The sequence below is a fragment of the Cupressus sempervirens genome, chromosome 3 (assembly GCF_028749045.1).
Source record: "Cupressus sempervirens isolate cs-2001-9-10 chromosome 3, ASM2874904v1, whole genome shotgun sequence".
Taxonomy (NCBI): Eukaryota; Viridiplantae; Streptophyta; class Pinopsida; order Cupressales; family Cupressaceae; genus Cupressus; species Cupressus sempervirens.
This window is the reverse complement of record NC_143120.1, coordinates 657999465-658013996: the sequence shown is the minus strand read 5'-3', so window position 1 is coordinate 658013996 and position 14532 is coordinate 657999465. Positions and strand designations below refer to the sequence as shown.

Genomic DNA, 14532 nt, shown 5'->3' with positions numbered 1-14532 from the left:
TAGCCTCTGTCGGATATATATATATATATATAAAATTGAGATATATATTAATTTTCTCACATTATTATTATATGTAATTAAATATTATTAGTTCTTGCCTTTGGCAGGAAACTAATGGAATCATGTGATTCCATATTAGTTACATATATCTAAAAATTTGAAGATATACTAATGTTTGCAAAAGCTATATTAATTTGCATATTTTTTTGAAATTGAAAAATATAAATTTTCAAAAAAAGTTGTATTGGCCCATGATAAAAAAAGGCAATGAAAAAATTCAATTTTCTTCAACAAAATAACAAATATTCTCTAACAACTCTATTAATGAATGCATTAATTGCAACTTTATCTTTTCCACATTTGTGACAAGTGGATTAACTTAAAAAAAAAACAATCATTTTTATCTTCCACATCACAAATGGATGTCTAATCAATATTAATTATCTCTATCTATTTTCCTTACCAAGTTCAAATATAGAGTTAAATGTTTTGTATTTCTTATTTTAAATATATTTATTATTAGTTTTACATTAATGTTTAGTTTTTGTAATTTGTAAAATGTTATTCAAATATAGATATTTTAATCAAATATAGAGTTAAATGTTTTATATTTCTTATTTTGAATACATTTATTATTTAAGATAGTTTATAAAGAAGAAGTCATATGAATTTATAGAGTTAAATGTTTTTAAAGTTGTATAATTTAGATATTTTAATCAATGAATGTCAAATCAATATTAATTATCACAATTTCAAATATAAAATTAAATATTTAATATTTCTTATTTTAAATATATTTATTAGTCTTATATTGATGTTTATTTTTGCCAATTGTAAAATGTTTTTTTAAAAGTTTACACTATGTTTTACTAGCTACTATTTTACAATCTTGCTCTAATACTACCCCTCAAACTTACTAGAGATTTTGGTAGTTTGAATAAATTAATCAACAATTTATTTTTTAAAATTAAATATTTCAACTTATAACTGAATTGGTAGAAATCGGTAGTTCATTCATATAATACAATTTCTATTGTTATTTATATCCCTATCTATTTTCCTTACCAAGTTCAAATATAGAGTTAAATGTATTATATTCTTATTTTAAATATATTTATTATTAGTTTTACACTGATGTTTATTTTTGTAATTTGTAAAATATTATTCAAATATAGATATTTTAATTAAATATAGAGTTAAATGTTTTATATTTCTTATTTTAAGTATATTTATTATTAGTTTTACATTGATGTTTATATATATATTTCTTATTAGTTTTACATTTACTAGCTACTATTTTACAATTTTGCTCATTTTTTTTTATACCATTAATACTACCCCTCAAACTTACTTCATATTTTGATACTTTGATTTAAGTAATCAACAATTTAAAAAAAAAAATTAAATATTTCAACTTATAATTGAATTGGTAGAAATGAATAGTTAATTTGTATAATATAATTTTTATTGTTATTTGTATATTTCTTAAAATAACAAAATTACTAATATTTTTCAAATTCTTTTCAACTCTTTCTATTATTCTACCTTTACTTGTCCTTATTATAACATATCATTCTGTCTTTTACCTCTCTCTTCGTATAACATTATATCCCATGGGCCATAGGTATTCTTGATATCAACACTAGCTTAGTTGTATATATATAGAAAAATGTTATGAACGTTTCCATTTTAAAATACAGTTAAACATTTTCCATTAGTTCCTCACTAAACACAAAAAACTAATCTTGAGCCATAAGTTTCTATCAGTAAAACACAGAGGCATTAACAAGATAGAGATCATTGCAAAAGCTACTTCAGTCAATCATAAAAACATGAAGGCAGGAACTTTGGTGCATGCGCCCTTTGTTATTATTATTTTTCTCGCTTTTTTGGTATATATCATTATATCTGATTAAATATATTATTATATTAATTATATGATTAACGAATAGACATGTCCCATGAAGGGTCATGTCTATTCATTGCTTATTCTCAATATAAATTTAAGAGGATGTTGCATTTGGAACATACATACCGAAGACAGCAGTGCAATTACATTTGCAGCGATCCTCATTCCTCAACATTAATAACACTCAAAGAAACGACCGATGTCTAGAAGAGAAAGTTTACAAGTTGCTTGGGTAAGATTTAGGAAATCCCATAATGTGGACATTACAAAAAGATGCCTTGTATTGTGGAAGAATACTTCGTGATTTTTCTAGAATGTAAGTTCATTGCATAACATTTGAAAATAACTTCAAGCACAAGTTTGTCCTTATTCGTTAAGTGTTTAAAACTTAGTTCTTAAAGGAACATCATGCCCAATTTCTTCATGAAACAATATATGTATAAAACATTGTGGACACAAGTTGATCATGATAATTATAATGTATAAGCTGGAAATCAATCTTCTTGTTTATTGAGAGTGGACTGTAGAACACATGATATAACTTGAATTATTAGCCACTTTGTGCTAGTAATTTTTTTGTTAGAACGGTCATGATGTTTGAAGTCCACCTCCTTGAAAATATCACTTTGTTCAATATTCAGCTGTTTGCATTTGATTATGAGAACATAAATGCATGCTTAAGCCTTTGGATTTTATACTTGTAAAGGCTAGAGGATGGAATTATCTTGATAGATATATGGATAAAGTGGCATTGTAGTAGTATTGTACAATCATTTTGTTAGGTTTTATTTTTTAAAACATAGTTAAATAAAATGGCAAAATAATGCTGAAAGCGCGATACCTCACGAAGCATACAAGACAATGATTATATCACTACAAAAAATGGTGCTGAAATAAACTAAAATCTTGCTGCAATAAATACTTGAAAAAGATTTGGGACAATGAAAATATCAGCCATAATATCATTGACAAGTCTGACTTTAATTGAGTCGATGCAAACATTTTAGAGTTTGTTTACTTTATCAGAAATTTAGAATCAATTGGACTTTACTAGTATTTGCACCTAAAAGAGGTGCAATGGTTATGCTGATAGCAAGATGTACACATGTAATATTTCTCCTACTCCTTGTGCTCTCTTTTATTATAATATAGACCATGTAGTGTAATCCAAAACGTTGGGGATAAAAATTTCTTGACACAATCAAATCTAGAAGCATTGTAATATTCATATAGATTGTCAAAATATGATAGTGCTGGTAAATATAAATCCATATATAATTTTATGGACCCTAAGGAGCTTCCAATACAAAACTGGGAACATTTTCATTTTGAATCTTTGATAAAAAGCCACAAAATGTAAAAAATTGAATCTCAGAACGCTCATTTTCTTTGCCATAACGTTGTTAAACTTGATCCTCGAAAACTTCAAGTAGGGCTAAAATCCCACTATTGTTTTTATTGATCCTGAAGTTGTCGACAAGCCTTTAGCTGCACATATTTGTCTCTTTGGTGAAGAAAAATCGAGCCTATGGTTTCCGTGATGCACTCTTATCCTTACCGCCAAAATGATTCAAAAATTCTTCTTCAATCTCATCATTTAAACACCATCAATGTTGCTACTCCACTACGAATTCAACACTCCCACTATTTTGTTCATCATCATTAGTGTTTTCCATTACTTCACAAGCTCCTAGTATTTGTCGTGGGCTCTCATAGCCATCATCATTAGGACAATTTGTGCAATAATGAGTGGTCAAATCACATACGTCTGCCTCCTCATATTCCCTCGATGTTTTGCGGATTAAGGTCTTAAGAAAAATTCATTAATTGAACAACATGCACAAGAGCTGTCAAGGGATTAGACATCTCTTAGAAGGACAAAAAGATAAGTTGATCCTCCATCTTAGCAAGTGATCAATTACACAGCGCTGCCCTTCCTCATCCAGAGTTCCTTGCAGTGCCTTCGCAAATGGGGCGAAATCACCGCCTTTGCTGTCTAGTAACCCTCCACAATGCCTCCTTTACCATCATGTGCACTCCTTCAACAACAATTGCGACTACAAAGATTTTGAAACCCAATGACATTTGCTACTGCTTTTTTACTGATTTTGATAGTTTTCCAAGTAAGACATCTTCTATTCGGATCAAAGTTCCTAGAATAATAGCCTATCGGCTAATTAGCTCACAATGATGACATGATTTGACTTTATTTGCTCTTGATGATGAATAGTTTGGAGTTTGGGCATAGGGAGACTTTTCATTTGGAGACTTGGATAGTCGACGACGAATCCTCTAAACACACATTGCACAGTGAGGACAGATTGTTGTCTCTAAGTGCACAGTTGGACTACACATAGTCTATCTGAGAATCGACTTTGTAGCTATAGGTTTCAGGGCTTTTTGTAAATTTTAATATGTATTTTTGTATTTTTGTCAAATTTTGATAATAGTCTATAGATATATTTATTATTAATTATAAATACTAAAAATTAAAAGTTGTAAATTACTAAATTTTAAACAGATGCAACATAAAATATTAAATCTAAATTCAAATAATAATAATATTTATAAATATGTGAAAAAATAGCAAAATTATAAATACTATTATATATTTAAATTTAACAATGGTCAGAATTATTAATAATTTAATACTATTATATATTATTATTTACAATTTTAAGAACTATAAATATATAACACCATTTGTCATTTTAATATGTTTTAAATTATTAAGTTTTGAACATATTTATAAAATATTAAAATTAAATAAATTCACAAAACATGTTTTAATTAGATTTATCACTATTAAATAGACCTCATTCCAGTTGTTATTTTGTTTATAGACTCATTCCATTATTTTGTTAACCTCTGCATTTTAGGAATCACACCTAATTTGTGTTTTCTCGTTTCATTATTTATGAACTTGGATATAATTTCCTAGTCCCAATATTAGTCACACCGATGCTCATAACAGTTGGATTAGAAATCATTAAATTTAATATATTCATATTATTTTAAAAATTGTTATAAATCATATTTGATTGCTCATTCTTATACTTGCAAAGTGGACTTTGAGTGTCAGTGACAGTACCTATAGAAACAAGGTGACTGGTGGTGGCAACCAGGACCCTCTATGAAAACATTGGATCCTAGGGGTAGGCAAAGGACACGTTTAGTGTACCCATTACCTTAAGCATATGACTTCAGGCATAAGAGTGATTGAAATGCCGTTATGCAAAGATTCCAAACAATGATATTACACCATGCGATAAATGTCCCGAAGACGTTGCAAGAGAGGCTTTGACAAGCCTACAAAAATATGCACAAAATAAGGCAGCAAAAAAGATGATATGCGAGGCCCCATGGCGGCCCCAATGTGGACTTTTGGTTGTACAAGATCACAGACTAGTGGAGAGGGTTCTTCTATTGGGCCTCAGATACAAGGATCAAGAAGTTTGAGCGGGTCTTTATTAGACTTTTGGGTTCGACGTAATGCTCCTAGTGCTCAACCTAGCTTGCTAGGCAATGCATGGAACAAAGAGATGCATGAGAAGACAAAGGTGGCAATTACAAGATTTTGGATGTGCAATGATATTCCCTTCAATGCTTTATGCAATCCGTATTGGGATCAAGTGGTAATTTTTATTTCTCTGTGTAACGTCCCCACTATTAGGGTTAATCTGGGAAAGTAATACTTGTAAAATAAATGTGTGAATTTAACAATAATAAATCTAACTACACTATTCTACCTTCTATCTTAATTCCCAACCTTAAACATGTGTCTAGATTGAGTTTCCTAACCCTTAGTTATTCCACCATCTTCCCTGAAGCGCAACGCTATAGATTCTTCTTGGATGTGACATCCTCTATCCAAGGCCAATCATATATGCACATATTGACATCATCGGGATATTTTGGCACATGGAGATAATCCATTGATCCTAGACATGGTGGTTAGATGGAGACCTTAACGCCTCTAATACCCAATGATAGGACCCATTAATCTCCATGGTGTCAATCCCATTGACTGACACAAAATGATCAAATATTCAAATGGTCATATTCAAATATTCACAATTCGAATAATCACGATTTTTTTTGATTAGGCAAAGTCATATTGAGAATTATTCATTTTTTAGTTCTATCATAAATAACAATAATATGTAATTGTTATATATAGATAACATAAATTATCCTATAGTAATTATTACTAACATTTACAATCATAAAATGGAGTACATTCATTTACTATAAATGACAAAGAGCTTACGAAACCTTGACTTACTGTGTGGGGTCAATGTTTACGCAAGTCTCTTTTCAACCCTTGCTTGAACCATGTCACTATTCATACCACTGACTGTGGATTTGTACTTGTAGTGGCTTGTGAAATAGTACTTGTCTTGTCTGCCTTGTCTACCTCTACTCTACAATGGAATATTCAGTGATGACTGTGTATTTGTTTTTATTTGATGATTTCCTTTCTTGCTTTTCAGTGTGTATTCCCCTTTTAATATGTATAAGTGCTATGTTTGATTGGTTGATGTACGTGTCCTTACCCTGGATCATGTGACCTACCCACACTCTTCCATCCATGATTGGCTCATGCTTTTAGAGGGTTTATATGTCTTTTCCTTATTGAATTGGGCATTGGGCTTGTGCTTTGCTGATGCCACATGGTTCCTTGTGTTTCAGGAGTTTTGATGATTTATTTGTTTTCAAATTCTTTGATTCCTACGCTTTTGTTGTTTTTTTGTATATATATATATTTTGGCTATGTGCCTTTTTGAACGATGGGTCATGTCCCCTATTCGGTAAGTTAGGTATTTAATATTACTTTGCCAAAGCATATAGATTAGCTTAGATATTATTTTATTTAGTAAATAAAGTCAATTCATCACTAATGATGTAATTGCTAGTGATGATTATTATTTTCTATTATTGTTATCATTTCATATGTAGCTATTTGATTAGCTAATATCATATATATGTTTAGTAATAATCAAAATGTTTTAATCAATTATTTAAATGCTTATTAGAGCTATCCTAATCTTTATTTAATTGATTGTTTATAAATATTGTCTTCTACGAGTCCTATTATATGATATATTTATGAATATATTGATGAGGTGTTTATTCTAATTATTCTGATCTAACATTAAATCTTATCATTAGTGGGGATATTACAGTCCTACCCTCCCAAAATTGCTTGCCCTCAAGCAATTATGATTTTTTGTTTCATTGACTAGATTGCAATCCATCCATGATTCTTCTACAAGTTTTGATTTTGAGTTAGATAATATAATCAATAGTTTGAGTGTGGCGGTAAATGCACTTATATTGAGTGGTCTGAGAGAATCCATGTCATGATCAAATTTGTGATTGTGAGATTGATTCTCATTTAGGTGATTGATATCTTCATAATCAAAAGGTATGGTTTGATTTATCGCCCAAGTTTCAACGTCTTTTGTTGTAGTTATAATGGTTCATTTAATGGTCTGTTCATAATCATTATTGTTCATTCAATTGAATTAGACTAAATTCTTTTTTTTTCATCTTTTTTTTACATGACCTCTTAAGAGTACAAAATCTCAGTGTTGCAGGGCGCTAGACAATCATCTACAAGTAGGCTCCATCAAGATATTGGGACTGAATATTCGTACGCCTCTCAAACTCTTTCCTCAAAGCTTTTGAAATCATGTCCACACCCATCTTGGAATCTTTCCTCAAGGCATTATAACCCATGTTCTTACCCGTCTTGGAATGTACCTATCTCAAGTGGATTTACTCTTGCCTCTCCCATCTTGACAATACCTTACTTTTATGAACTTATATTCATCATTTATGTTATCATCTTTCCAGGCTAATTTATCACCCATATTCAATAGTTTGATGTTTTTATTGATTGAAATTTTTATAATCATATTCACCCTATAGGATGACAAGATCATGCTTTGATACTACTATAATGTCCCCACTATTAGGGTTAGTTTGGGATAAGCAATACCTGAAAAAAAATGCTAGAATTTAAACAATAAGAAATCTAACTACACTATTCTACCCTCTATCTTAATTCCCAACATTAAAGGTTTCTCTAGATCGGGTTTCCTAACCCTCTATTATTTCATCAAATAAAAACAAATACACAGTCATCACCGAATATTCCATTGTAGAGAAGTGGTAGTCAAGGTGGACAAGACAAGTACTATTTCTCAAGCCACAACAAGAATAAATCCACAGTCAATGTTACAAGCAGTGACATGGTTCGAGGAAGGGTTGAAAGGAGAGTCGGGTAAACATGGACCCTGCATAGTAAGTCAAGGTTTGGTAAGATGTTTGTCATTTATAGTAAATAAATGTATTCCATTTTATGATTGTAAATATTAGTTCTATTTACTACAAGATAATATATGTTGCCTATATATAACAATAATATATAATCGCTATATATAATAGAAGTAAATAATGAAAAATTCTCAATATGATTCTGTGTAATCAAACTCTTTCGTGATTATTTGAATTGTGAATATTTGAATATGACCATTTAAATATATTGCGGTATTTATTTAAATATAAGGAAATGTGGATATTTGAATATAATTGGATGTTATAACGATCCAATCAATTTGATTCTTTATGTAAAATATATTTGACCATTTGGTATCAATCCAAGGGATTGACGCCATGGAGATTAATGGGATTCTTTTCATGGGGTATGAGAGGCGTTAAGGTCTCCATTTGACCACCATGACTAGGATCAATGGATTATCTCCATGTGTCAGAATATTGTGAAGATTGTGTTTACTGCTAGCTTTGAAAAACTAATGGAGGAGATCCTCGAAGTAAGTTTTCAAGTCTTCTTTGATGATTTAGTAGTTAATTTTGAAATATTCTCATTAGCTGATTTTTGTATAATTTTTTATGTCCAAATGTCAGAACCATTGGTGAGGGTTCAACGAATTGTAGACAGAGATAAAACTTGACGGGGTTTCTATATGAGGCTATTGATAGTGCCAAAGAGGCCATTCAACACTTGTATAGGTCAAATAAGACCAAATATAGACCCATATTGAACATAATCGATTGTTGGTGGAACCGACAACTCCACCAACATATTCATGTAGCTACCTATTACTTGAACTGAAAGTTCTATTTCTCTGACACTCTTGGAGTAGATGTAGAGGCTAAAATTGACTTGGACACATGTATTTGAAGATTGGTTGCTGATTTGGACCCTAAGACCTCATACAAGAGGGAAGAGGGACCGTTGTTTTCTTCTCTTGATTTCAAACGTAGGAGATACACCTTGCAGCTAGGCAAAATAGAACATGTGTTTAGTTTTATAATACCACTTATTTTGTTCATGAAGTTTATTGGAAGTTTTACCACATCATAAATGTATTCTAAAAAAAAAAATTCTTGTAGATATGTGGTGTGAAGATTATGGTGTCACAATGCTTAATTTTTAAAAGCTTGCCATTTAAATTTCATCGCAGCCTTGTAGTGCTTCTAGTTGCGAGAGAAACAAGAGTACTTTTCAGAACATACATACGAAGAAACGTAGTAGGTTGACTTGAAAGTGCTTGAATGACTTGGTTTGTGTGAAGTACAACCTTCGTTTGCACAAAAAGGTGGAAGGGAAAGCTTCATTTGAAACACTCGACTTGGATGACATTGATCCATATTCAGCAGATTGGAGATCTCTTCTTGATGGTGAGGATGCAGATGCAGATGCAGACGTGGGTGATCTTTCATTGACAGATGAGCAACTTGCTGTGTTTGAGATAGAGGTAGATGATTGAGATGTGGATGTGGCAACACATGAAGAGGAACATGAGCTTGGTCATCCATTAGAGGGTTTTGTTGAGCCTAAGGCATCTATTCAGGTACCCGTTTTGGATGTTGTCACAACTACTTCAACACTACTTTTGAGTTTTACTCGTACACGCAATTTACAATTGCTACTTTTAGTTTTCATTGATATTGAAACTTGAACTTAATATATGTTCAGAAGTTGTAATTTCATGGGATTTGACGTCTACATGTATTGAACTTATATATATTCAGATGTTGTACTTGTTTTATCAGTATATGATTTTATCACAATGTGATTCATAAAGAGATTTTATATTCATACCTTTTGGTACTTGTTGATTGCAAGTAATAGTTCAACGTTAGGCTTAACTCATTGCAAGTACTCAACTTGAATTGCTTCATGCTCGTTGATTTGCATGTCTTATGGTTTTGATCTGTATGAGCAATTTGAAAATCATCCAGACACCATTAAAAGATAGCACATTCTCTTGCATAATTATTTAAGTTGGCAATGCAAGGATTGGTTAGTTTCGCCTCATCTTCAATAGTCTCTTACATTGGTAAGTTAAAAGTAGAATCAGCTTAGATTTCTAAACTCATACCCATTTCAAAATCCTCATTATGAGTAGTTGAAGAGAACTTTTTGTCATGGATAGGAACAACATAGAAAACCTGCTTTGCATCAAAGACTACTTCTATTTAAAGATTAACTTTAGTCCTATAATCTTAACATTCAGTTGGAAGTCGGTCTTATTAGGAATAAATCTATTGGGTTGATATTTGCAACCAATGGTTTTGTTAAAATCTAGTTGCAAAATAGGATGAGCAGCCACAAAGTCTCTCCTACCTTAAAGGGAAGGCACCCCCTTCTCATCGTTCCTTGGATCAACTCCATGTAAGCAAGAAGTTGAGGGATTTGTAAAGGGTGTTAATAATATTGTTTCCTCGTAGCTTTTTTAGAATTAATCCACTTACCCACAGATCAAGTAATGAGCAAGATGAAATTTCTAACTATAATTCTTTCTAATAGCTAGAAATGGTGATACTGATAAGCCAACACCAACTCAAAGGCTGATCAAAGGCATACCACTTTGGCTCTAGGTGTTGATTTAATTTTAATCTATTCTATAAGAATAACCTCAACCATTGGGGCGCAAAGTCTTCCAGAAGTAGGGATTTCTAACTATTTTTGTGAATTGAGATGGCAATACAAGCTACAGTCAAAGCTTCTAGTCTATGTATTGCCAGAACTTCTCCTAGTCAAAGCTTCGGCTCTGATTGTTTCTTATATCACTATGATCTATGAATAAACACACAATAATAATATGAATCAAAGACAATAGGCATATATTACAGCCAAAGCTTCTAATTTGCACTATCACAATTGCTTCCAGTCAAAGCTTCAAATCTAATTGCACCCTTTTTCACTTTTCTCCCAAATTGGTACTACACAATCAAAGTCATGCTTGCATGAGTTTGGCAGAGCTTTCTTGCATATAACAATAAGATGGATTTGACAATGAGGGGGGCAGTTGTTATCTACGAAAATAAGTGAGAAAAGGGAGGAAAAAGTGGGAGCAACTCAACCACTTTGATTTGGTCTAGCTAGGAAAGAAGAATTAATGGATTACTTGCTTGAAGGACATGTAATTGAATTGCATGAGATTGCATTACATGTGTTTGGGTTACATGCGATTAGATTACATGCAATCGATCTTCTATTACAAAGTAATTGGTAAAATATTTGCTTGTTATTACCAGAGACTGAGAGGTCTATATATACAAAGAATAAAATGATGTTTCCTTAGGAAACTATTGTAAATAATAGAAACATTCTATTCTAGCGTAAAGAAAGCTAAAAAAGCTAATAGATAACTACAACTAACTAAATATTAGAAACTTTCTAATATTTACAATAGATTACAAATAGATTACCATTAACTAATAGTAGACGTAAATCTATTATCGTAATACCCTCCTTTAATGGTTAATCTATCCAGAATACCAAGTTGTCCTCTGAATTTGAAAAACTTATTAGGACCAAGAGGCTTGGTGAGAATCTATGGTGAGAATTTTAGGCTAACTTGATAATGCCTTCATTATTAACAAACATAGTAGTTGGTCCTTTTGGTGACATCTACATATCCTCAAGCATCGGACGAAGTCAAACATCTTCATATCTTGCCTTAACAGTCTCTCGATATTCAGCCTCTGTAGATGAGAGAGAGACTTCCTGTTGCTTCTCACTAGTCCATGTGATTGCACTGGATCCCAAATTGAACACATATCCCAAAGTTGACTTTTTATTGTCAATGGAGCCTACCGAATTTGAATTTGTGAATCCACTAAGTCTAAGATTGGAACTTCGAGAGCAAAGAAGTCCATACTTTGAAATGCCCTTCACATAACAAAGCATAGGCTTTGCAGCCATCCAATGATCAACCTTTGGAGCTGTCATAAAGCATAAGATGTAGTTGAGTGTGAAGTTGATGTCAAGCCTAGTAGTAGCGAGGAAGATGAGGCTGTTTTCTAGTTTCCTGTTTGTAGTATCATTAACGGGAAGAGAATCAGACTTGGCTGATAACTTGAAACCTTTCTCCATGGGTGTAGATGCATGCTTGCAATCCTGCACACGAAATTTGTCGAATATAGCCTTGGCATATATTGATTGAGAGATGAATATATTCAGAAGACTGTTGCCAAACCTTAGCACCTAGGCAATAATGCATGAGACCAAGGTCAGTCATATCAAAAGACTGACATAAATTTTGTCCGATTCACTGAATCAAAGATGCTGAACTGCCACTGATGATCAAATCATCCTCATAAATAACCATAAGGATGATGTCACTATCAATAGTCTTGATGTATAAATTTGAGTTTGTAGAACTCCTCTTGAAGCCTTGATCATTGAATTACTTATCAATTTTTATGTACCATGCCCGAGGGGCCTGCTTTAAGCCATAGAGAGCTTTTACCAATTTGAGAACGTGATGGTCTTTACCAATAACCTTGAAACTAGGAGGTGGCATCATGTAGTCCTCTTCATGGAGATCACCATTCAGGAGAGCACTCTTGACTTCCATCTTATGGACCTTCTAGCCAAACTGTGCTACCATGGCTACTGATTGTGCTTATCTTTATAGTAGGAGCAAAGGTGTTCTCATAATCAATGCCTTAAGGCTAAGAAAAGCCCTTCGCAACTAAATGAGCTTCATACTTATGCAAAGTACCATCCAATTTGTATATGATTTTGTAAACCCATTTGCAGCCAATGGGTTTCTCTACTAGTGGAAGATCAGAAAGGACCCAGGTGTTATTCTTCAGCAGGCTCTGGTGTTTAGATGTTATGGCCTGTTCCCACTCCGAAATTTCTTTAGCCTTGGAATATGTTTGAGGCTCAAACACACTATGAATATTGGCCATGAGAGAAAAGTTAAGAGCCTTTGTAGGTTTGCGCTTTTTCCGAGCAGTTTTCCCATTAATGAGTTCATCTTCTTGAAGATCAACAAGTATCTTAGCCCAGCATTTAGGCTAAAGAGGAGAACAATTGACATTAGTATCAGGAGATGCTTGGTGATTAGGTGGCTCATTAGAAGAATCTGGATCAAACTACAGTGAAGCATCTACAAATTGAGGTGATCCTGCTGGAGAAGCTAGAGGTGTTTGTATAGGGATCATTGGTAGAACTGGAGCTACAGGAGCTATTGGAGCCCTCAAATTAGGTGGGCCTAATGAAAGCCTAACTCCCAAATCCTGAGCCTTCATAAGTTGTTTTGCCGGATCAGGAACAGGAGAAACATGCATAAATATTCCTCGTTGCTCATCAAAGACTACATCACGACTGTATAGGAGACAAAATGTCTTAGTGCCCATCAAGTGGTAGGCTTTGTGAAGACTACTGTATCCAACAAGCAAGAGTTTTTGACTCTTGGCATCCAACTTGGTGCATGATGCATCAGGGATCCAAACAAAAGCAATTGAGCCAAAAAAATTCAAGTGATTGATTTTGGGCTTGCGAGCTAACCAGGCCTCTTCCGGAGTTTTACGTTTGATCCCCACTGTGGGTGACTTGTTCAAAAGATAAACTATAGTGTTGATTGCTTTTGCCCAGAACTTCTTCAAAACATGTCTGTGTTCTAGCATGGATCAAGCCATCTCGGTGATTGTTTTGTTCCATCGTCCAACTACACTATAGTTGTGGTATGTGGGGTGTGGTTAATTGACGTTTGATGCCATAAGTATCCAAGAAGCTAGAGAAATCATTAGAACAAAATTTTCCCCCATTGTTTGATCTAAGAGTAATAATAGATTTCCTAGACTCTTTTTCAACTAAAGGTTTAAACTTCTGAAATATAGGAAATGCATCGGATTTCTTTTTAAGAAAATACACCCAAATTTTTTCTACTGAAATCATCAACAAACAACAAAAAATTCCAGGACCCAAGAAAAGGAGCGGCCATAGTGCCACAGATATCGACATGAACAAGCTGAAGTACTTGATAAGCTTGCTATGAATCGCCACTGGTGAAAGGTGTGCAATATTTCTTCTTAGCCTAGCATGCTTCACAAACTCCAAGCTGCCGAGTCTTAATCTCTAGCATTCAAAGGACATGCTCATCTCGAGTGAGTTGAGAGAGATAATGCACATTTAAGTACCCATATCCCTGATGCCAATGTGTGCTAACAAAAGACCGCTAAGCAGTCATAGCTAAGTCTCGAGAATAACCAAAATCAGTAAGTTAGAAAATACCATGATCCTCAAGTTCCATTGCAACAGTAGACTGAGTTGCCCGATTAGTGATGATACA

At 32.9% G+C, this 14532-nt stretch overlaps 1 protein-coding gene across 2 annotated transcripts in view; it reads left to right on the top strand.

The window, feature by feature from the left end:
* Positions 1-14532, top strand: part of MED8 (mediator subunit 8) — a 280806-nt gene that overhangs the window by 181884 nt on the left and 84390 nt on the right. The window lies entirely within an intron of this gene.